Source organism: Panthera pardus, unplaced genomic scaffold, assembly GCF_024362965.1.
Source record: "Panthera pardus isolate Hobbes unplaced genomic scaffold, ASM2436296v1 HiC_scaffold_1, whole genome shotgun sequence".
Classification (NCBI taxonomy): domain Eukaryota; kingdom Metazoa; phylum Chordata; class Mammalia; order Carnivora; family Felidae; genus Panthera; species Panthera pardus.
Window position 1 is genome coordinate 60,673,630 of NW_026526654.1, and position 9,466 is coordinate 60,683,095.

General features: G+C 36.4%; 1 pseudogene; it reads right to left on the reverse strand.

Moving 5' to 3' along the window:
• Window positions 1-8,742: 8,742 nt before the first annotated feature.
• LOC128776629 (U4 spliceosomal RNA) lies at window positions 8,743-8,861 on the reverse strand (annotated as a pseudogene).
• Window positions 8,862-9,466: the final 605 nt, after the last annotated feature.

Consider the following 9,466-nt stretch of genomic DNA (forward strand, 5'->3'; position numbering starts at 1 on the left):
AGCATGCTCCCATTTCGGGGTCTTTGCACCTGCTCTCTCCTTCACCTGAAATACTCAGGTCAGTCCCCTCAATGGCTGCAGGCCCTCATTCAAAAGTCTGCTCTCTGAAGCCTTCCCTGACACCTACCAAAAACCTCAATCTCCCTCCAACATTTCACATTCTCCCTGCTTTACTTTTTCTCCTTTGTGCCTGTCAGTACCTATCATACTATTAGTTAACGTGTCCAATTTTATTTTTGTGTCTCCCGCACAAACAGAATATAAGTGCAATGCGGACATTTTTTTCCTCATCAATGACCTCATCATCCCCACACCTAGAATACTGACCTAACACATGATAGACACTCAAAAGACACGTGTGGAATGAAAAATGAAGGAATGAATGGTTCTTTTCCTAGTCAAGAAAGTTTTTAGAAGACTTTAGGGCACCTGGGTGGCTCAGTTGGTTGAGCGTCTAGCTTCAGCTGGGGTCATGATCTCATGGCTCCTGAGTTTGAGCCCCATGTCGGGCTCTGCGCTGACAGCTCAGAGCCTGGAACTTGCTTTGAGATTCTGGGCCTCCCTCTGTCTCTGCCCCTCCCCGACTAGTTCCCTGTCCCTCACTCCCTCTCTCTCCCTCCCCCCTGCCAAAATAAACAAACATTAAAAAAAATTTTTTAAAAGATGGTAGTCTTCCGTTGAGAGCTTCTAGAGGGCAAAAATCATAGCCAGTTATTTTCCTGATTAAATACATGGAACATATAAATATAAAATGCTCATAAACGCATTAATAGTGATCATCATAAAACCCAAAGAATAAGCCTTACACAAAAGACTCAGTGTACCTATTAGTTGAGTGTGTTAATGAAGAAATACATGACTTAGAAAGATCCGCAGAAGAGAAAATTAAAATAGCCAAAGAGATGCAGTAGCTTCCATCCCTAAACAATTTTCTTCTCTACAGAAAATGTCTGAAAAGGCTGTATTGGTATCTATAAGATCATTACAGCGTGACTAAAGTGGACACAAACGTGCACAATTATCCAGGATGTTTACATGAGGGAACGGTCCTTGAAGCTATAGAAAACAAATTAGGGCAAAAATCAAGCCCTATTATTTTACAGAGTAGGTAATAAAAATACAGAATTCATTAACAGTGCAGAGCAGAAGAGCTAAGAAATAGAAACAAATTAAGTGGGATTTGGTAAATACATGGATACAATTAGTCCATGACCAGTATGTAAGAAAGAGGAGGGTTCAGGATCTGTCCTGTCACTTTCGAGGTTCATTTCATGAGGAACTACCACCAACTGATGCCCCCAATCTTCTTGCTGCCCCTGTCGGAGATAGGAAATCAGAATGCACCTCTGTTCTAAGGAACTATGATAATTTCTTACGTTCTAAGGTCTAAATATCTGAGCTCCATCTGGTTCAGCTGCACTTATGTAGACCCTCCTTCAGTTTCTTAAATAATAAAGTATTTTACTAGGGAAATAAAAATAGTAAATGTTAGTCACTGGTTGTGGGTTCTAAAAGAACACATTGCTTATAACTATAGATATAGATACTGAGTCCTGACGAGTTGTAGTTTATGACTGCTCACAAACCTAAATTCACCTTCTACTCACTTGGCACAGTAAAGCAAATCAATGTACAAAATGACATACCTTGCAATCAAGCAATATAAATAAATCAGATAATCAACATAAAAATCAATACTCAAGTAAACATGAAATATAAAGTAATAACCAAAAGTCTGAATATGAGTGGTGATGCAAATCATGTAGCCTTTTTTTTTTTTTTCCTATCAAATTTGGCTAATATTTAGAAACAGCTAGGGAGATTTTCTAAAGTACCTATTTCCAGGCTATCCCCCATAAAGATTAGAATTCAGGGAATCGGGGTGGGATCTGAGAACATCAATAAGCTATTCATAGAAACATTTGGCAAATTAGTGGTTATGATGTAGTGCTGTGTTAAAATTTCTCTTAGTCAAGGTTGTCACTGACCATTAAAAAAATGAGATTAATATAAGGAGAATCATGTATAATCTGAAATGCTTGTCAAATACTTTTAAAATTATTAGAATGATTTTATTTGAACAATGTAGGGATGCAAGTTTAAAGAAAGAAAAAATATCAGGGATTTATACTTTGGGAACATAATGTGTAATCTAGTTGGGAAGAATCTTTTTGGACACTGACAACTCATTGAGCTCAAAGGGAGCTGCAACACTTCCATCAGAGGAAGGGTCACAAAAAATAAGCAAGTGACAAATTTCCAACACACACACACAAATGTATCAATTTCTACTTTTGCGTGTGTGTGAGCGACAAGATATGAAGTCCCAGATATTGTACATTTCCCAAGCGCAAATTTTAATGTCGAGTTTCCAACTGGTGAGCAACATTAATAGCAGTATCTGCCTGTGTATGTTGGCACGCCTTCTCTTTCAACCGACAAAGTAAAAATGCTTTATCTGTCCAAAGAACAAGGGATGATCCACGGTTCATTTGGATGCAGAAGCTCAAATGAGGTCATCCAGATCAGATTCTTTTTTTTTTAATTAATTAAAACACATGAGGCATGAAAATAAAAACCTAGCCTAAGTATTTCAGACATACTTGAAGAAGACGCTGCCTATACGCTGTTCCCTTCCCCTTACTGGCCTCTTTCTTGTTTGATGTTTATGCTTCTATACTTAATCCATAAAGCAAAAAAAGAAATACACACACACAACTTTAAGCATGCCTCGAATGTTTTAAAAAGTTCTTCGAAAATATATTCTTCTGCATTTGGCTTTTTGCGCAAGATATTTGTGAGGTTTATCCATATAAATATGAGTAGCACTAGTTGATTTATATTAACAACTGTATAACATTCTAATTCTGATTGACATTTAGGTCACTTCCAGTTTTTTGTTTTGTTTTGTTTTTTACAACTAAAACACAAGTGAAACAAACATTCTTATACCTATCTCCTTTGGTAAATTTTCAAGAGTTTTTGTTCAGGACTTCTTGCCTTTTGTTCCTACTAATTGATAGAAATTTTTTATACAGTATCTATCAAAATCTTTAGCTGAATAACAGAAATTGCCTTGACAATTTCTTCTTGCAATTTATAGCTTGTCAAAACTACAGATTTGTATTGTACTGTCATTGAACACTACAATATTTTCTTTTATGGTTTGTGATTTGGAGTGTATTTTTTAAAAATTCTATTGTAATTGAGATCATAAAATGATTTTCCTCCTGATTAATAGTCTTTAGATTTTGCTTTTTTTTGTACTTAATAGTTTAATCCATCTGGAATTGAGTTTTTCATATAATAAGTAATTAAAAAATATTTCCATATGGATAAGTACTTGCTTACTCTAGAAAGAATCATGCAGCAGGGAAATGAGATGAACTAATTCCCTCAGTTCTGGGTTACATACTTTACTCCTAGAGTTAAGTACAGATAGGTCTTCACCAAGAACAAATGAACTGAGAGTGAGGAAAATTTGCATCCTTTACCCCCACATTAGAAGTGGTTTGATTAAACTATTAGAAGAGAACAGCAGAGTTTTTTTCTTGTTTTGTTGTTGTTTGTTTAGTGGTGGTAGTGGGGTTCTTCTACACTACTCTGACTCAATTCATGGAAGTAAGAATTAATAAAATATAAGAATTTTCCTCAGGAATAAAGAGTGTGCAAAACGCTGGAAGTTTCCCTATGTACTCTGTAGTGTAAATCCAAGTTTAGAAGTGGCCAACAGGGGGCACCTGGGTAGCTCAGTGAGCTGAGCTTTGGACTCTTGATTTCAGGCCAGGTCTTGTTCTCCCAAGTTGGGTTCATGAGATGGATGCCCATGTTGGGGCTCTGTGCTGACAGGGCAGAACCTACTTAGGATTTTCTCTCTGCCTCTCTGCCCCCCCTCACTCGTGTTTGCTCTCTCTCAAATAACAAATAAAAACTGCAGGGGAACCTGAGTGGCTCAGTCAGTTGAACATCCTTCAGCTCAGGTCATGATCTCACGGTTTGTGGGTTCCAGCCCCACGTCGGGTTCTGTGCTGACAGCTCCGAGCCTGGAGCCTGCTTCTGATACTGTGTCTCCCTCTCTCTCTGCCCCTCCCCCACTCATGCTCTGTCTCTGTCTCTCAAAAATAAATAAATGTAAAATAAATAAATAAGTAAATAATAAAAACTTTAAACAACAAAAAAAAGTGACCAACAGAAAGCAAATAGGCGATAATCCCCATATTCAATTTCAGTCAGAAAAAAATAGGCAACCAGTTGGGTGCCTATTACCTACTTATCCCTAAGTGAAGCCTCAAATTTGACCACCACAGCTCCTCACAGAGCACTAATCATTCTCTTGGTTCACAGGGAGGCTTATTATGTCAGCAAACTTACACAATAGAAGAGGAAAAACACAAGCTGCCCCCAAATTAATCCTATCCTGTCATTATAAAATATCAGTAGAAACCAGCCATATAAAAAATACCAACACAAAAGTGCATGATCAAGACAAAACAGCAAACCAACAACAAAAACAAACCAAACTCCCTGAACCCTGAAGACACAAACATACATAACGCTGGGAATAGAAGAAAACTAAAGAAACAACTAATTTTCCTCAGGACCATAAAGATGGTACCCCAAAATGGAAGCCATCAGGGAATCAGAAAAACCTGTTGTAAATTAAAATAAAGAGGCAGAGGATCAATCAGAGGTCCACTACCCGATTAAGAGATATTTCAGAGAGAGAATAGAGAAAATAGAAGAAAAAAGATTGCAAAATTCTAGAAGTAGAAAAATACTTGCCAGAGGTAAAGACACATATCTTTACATTGAAAGGCCTGAAGAATGTAAAACGAACCCATTCTACACGTAATCTTATACAGCTTCAGAAAACAGGAGACAAAAGATTGAAACATTTCTTCTATGGCAAAACCAAAGCACATACATGTGAATAAAACTGGTATCTAATTTGAAATAAGCAACACTTCATGCTGTAAAAGTTCTGGGAGAAAATCCTAAACTTCAATTCCACTATTAATACAAACTATCAACTATAAGGTCACAATAAAAAAAATTTCAATATATAAAAATGTGAGCTTACTTCTCATACACCTTTTGAGGATGGAAACAGACATGGGATGTAAGAATGTGGTTAAAAAAAAAAAAAAACAAAAACAAAAACAAACAAAAAAACACACACAAAAAAAACAACAATCTCCAAAAGATGCCTACACAGCTAGTCTAGAAAGAAACAACAGGAAATCAGTAAGATAGGGGCAAAATTATCCTCAAGGGAAGGTACAAGGAACTCTTCTCAACCATTTTCCAATGTGGAAATCTATAATTTAACAAAAACAAATAAAATGAAATAAATGAGAATTTAACTTTACCCAATGTTAACCAAGCTAAACTATGTGGCACAGTTTTGATCAATTAATGGAAAGTGAGAAAAGACAATCCGTTGGAACTTGATCTTTGATATCATCTCCATAGAGTTCACAGGGCTTATGATATTAGACAAACAGAGTAAGAATATCTCATCATGGCATACCAACTTGCTTCCATGGGAGCAGTGTTTCCATTATCATAAGGTAAATAATTAATAGTTTTCAACTCTATAATCTAAAAGGAACAGAAAAGAATCTAAAAGGTGTTGATTTAATAGTGTGTCAAGTTATGGCTGATAGATGCTGATCATTGATGAAAGGTGGGAGAAAGAATGCAAGTACTTAATATCCTCATCTATACTATAGGAGAGAAATAGCCTAGGCTTTCTGGGACAAGAAGTTCAAGTTTATGCATATTAAGTATGCTTAGTAAACCAACAGACTGAGGACAAGGATCTAAAAATTTATATTTAGAAAAGAAGTAGAGAGATGGATGGGGTAATTATTGGTAAGCTATATCTTCACCTTCCTTAAAAGAGAATATAAGATCAAATGTTGATTATTTATAGTTATAGAAGCAATATGAGAGCTGTAAATATTTAAAAAAATAACTCTTTCAGCTATGGGAGGTTGTTGAATAGACTGCTGTTTGTTGCATTTCTTTTTTTTTTTTTTTTTTTTTTTTGAGAGAGAGAGAGTATGAGCTTGTGTGAGTTGAGGAATGGCAGAGGGAGAGAGAATCTTAAGCAGTCTCCGTGCCCAGCATGAAGCCCTACACGGAGCTTGATCTCATGGCCTGAGATCATGACCTGAACCAAAATCAAGAGTCGGATGCTAATGGACTGAGCCACCCAGGCACCCCACATAAGTTACTTTTAATTATTTGTATTTTTATACAGTACCTGAATTTGTTTTTTTACTCTTTTTTTTTTAAATGCCATAACACAAAATGGCTGAATGAGAACACAGATAAATAGGCTACTTAGCCTAAATCCATATATAACTACTAACACATGTAATGTAGCTCTGCCTCATTGATTCAAAAAGAATAACATTGTTGGGTCTGTGAAGTAGATTAATGGGCCTTCCTTGGTTGGCAGAGGGTTTCAGTGAGAAAAAGAAATACCTCAGGAGGTGGATAATGATAGTGCTCTGTTGGTTGAAAGATACTCAAACACTGAGCTCATGCTCTTAACTTTCTGAATAGTGCTTGTAATAAAGAATAAAAAAAAATATTTTGGCTTCTAACAGCATAAAAATAGAAGTAATATCATATTCAAAAGAACTTTTGTTCACTAAGGGGAATTAACATCTTTTTAGAATCCAAATAGAATGTTGTTACTGAAGTAACTAAGCCCAATAAGGCATTTTGTTCTCCATGACCCAATATCTTTTTGTAACGCTAAATTTGATTTTAGGGTATTTTGTAAGCATCATTTTAATTTCTTTTAAAATTTTAAGAACATCTTAGTGTTACTTTAATACAAAACCTAAGTACAACTATCCTATTTTCTAATTTTCTTTGGTATTCTAAAAAGAAAAATGCTAACTACATGGAGTTTTAATGAAAATCACTTTTACAGGACTACTAGTAAAAGTAAAATTTGTATGTTAACTGTACATATCTTCATTATATTTCTCTCTAAAAATTCTGTACATTTTTATATTCTTTAAATAATGTAGTATCCTTTTAATAAGCTCTAAATTATTCCGTATTCTGCTTCCAAAGTCACTTTGTCGTTTTAAATCAACTCATTTCCTAAAAAGCAGCATTTGTGATTTCCTGCATTACTTACCAAATTTTTAAAACATTAATTCCATAAAGAGTTAAGGTGGGAATTGTGAATTTCTAGTGTATATATCCAATGATATGATGAAACACTTTGAATTCTTGTCCGGGTATGGGATGTAGTGGTGTTTTTTTGTTTTTTGGTTTTTTGGTTTTTTTTAAATAGTGGTCCTGATATACTCTTGTGACGCTCAGGGTATTTAAGCAATGTTCTATTTTCTCTATGTTTTCCAAGTCATATGAAACACTTACATTCATCTAACAGACATAGTGGTTTTAAGAACCAACCTAATTGTTCAAGACATTTTCAGGCATGCCAACTTTTACTTTTTAATGTTTGGCATTTAAAAATTTTAAACCAAATAAATTAATGTAGTTAATTAGAACTAAAATCACTGAACGCGATGAAAAATGGGCAAATGACACATTTTTAGTTTCGCATTTGTGTTAACACACAAAAAGTGCAGAACATTAGTTGAATCATCCTACTAATAGGACCTCCTGAAAGAAATGTGGTATCCCTGATTAAAAACTGAAAAATTAAAGCCAGGTAGCTCAAAGTTTTTATGATATCATTTGTGGTACAGCTTGTTTTAGCAACTGTTTCAAGAACGTATGCTAACAGCACGGGAGAAAGCCTTATATAGGCAAATACAATTCCCCTGACCTGCAATCTCCCCCAGACTAAGATCAAACAGGATCATTTACAGGCATTGCACTTTGGAAGTTTTAAAAAATAGTATTTGTAAGAGAAACAGCTTGTTTATTCACCAACTTCCATTTCCCTCCTGTGCACCCAGCTGTGATAGTTTCTGGACAATTCTGGCTATGGGGGTAAAATCTGACTGGAGGAAGATCCTCCAATTGGCCACTTTGCTCCCACAGATCCTCTGGCATGACCCTCAACTTTCCTGTAGCTGGATCAAGAGGACAAGTTGGTAAGTACCTGGGTCCACAGAGGACTGAATTGATTAGAGCTCCTCCTCCTTGCCTTGCATTGGATTGGGACAGAGGCAAGAAATAATAGTGCTATTTTATAAAGCCACTGAAATTTTGGGGTTTACATCAAGTAGCCTAATCATTAGTCTAGGAGATGCACCAAGTCACCAGTAACAGTATAATAAACACCCCCAGATGAAGAAGCAGGAGATCTAGATCCCCACCCTGGACCAACCATCTCCCACATAGTCAGTTAGCATCAGTAATGTCACTTTAGGTGAGCTTCACGTAGACAACATCACCACTGCTGAATCCTACTACTGGAACAATCCATGATAGTTACTTTGAACACCCATTCAGTTGCTTACAAGACTACACAGATATTCAGCTAATTCCACAGATAATAGACAACTACCATAAGTAAAAACAAATAGGCTCAGAGATTTTTAAACACTATGAAGCAGCTGAAGCAACCTGAGATGCCCACTCTCTATGACTCCCGCTGCCTGTCAATAACTCCCCAGGGGGACGTCACATAGGCTTTTGATTTCTCCACACCCAGCTTCCTCCTCAGAAAAAGGAGAGGACTGGGTCAGAAAAATTCTAAGGCATCAACTCTAAGATTTCTTTATAAGAACTAAGTAATAGTTGTCAGGAAAACATGGAAATATTGGCTGGCATAGTCACCTGTGTTAAATTATTTCAATTAGCAATAATCGTGCCTCGGATAAACCTCATTGGCTACGATACTGCCACTGCGCAAAGCTAAATTATTTCAGCTGTGTTATATCACCTACTGACTGTGGGGAGGAAGACAGTGGCCTGACTTGCTCATTTTCACTATTCACCCACTCCATCCTCCATAATTTATAGCAATTCATAATGTGACTCATTTGTTTCATGGTTATTTGAAAACTAAATGCCAACCATAGGGAAGACAGGACATCAGGGGACCCAAGGAAGACAAACTTATGTAGGATATGAACTTTATACCCAAAGAAATTTTCCATATAACTTAAGAAGATACTCAGATAGCAATAGGCTTCAATATGAAGATGGTTCTAAAAACAGGGATGGTGACCTCAGCACAAAGTCCTTTAGTGAGGAAACAAGTTGGAATGACCTCTGAAGAACGAGCAAGATTTGTATTATGTCAAAGAAGTGCGTGTGATGGTGAGTGATAATCCGGTCAGAGGGAGCAGAATGAACTAAGCTGTCAGGAGGGTGGAAAGCATGAGAATATCCATTACCATAGGGTACAGTGTAGGACATTTCACTATGTGGTCTCCCCTTCTACTCCTTGACCTTACACATTTATTTCTGAGGTTCTCCTGGTCTGTTTTCCTTCCATGTCTACCTCTTTATCACCTAT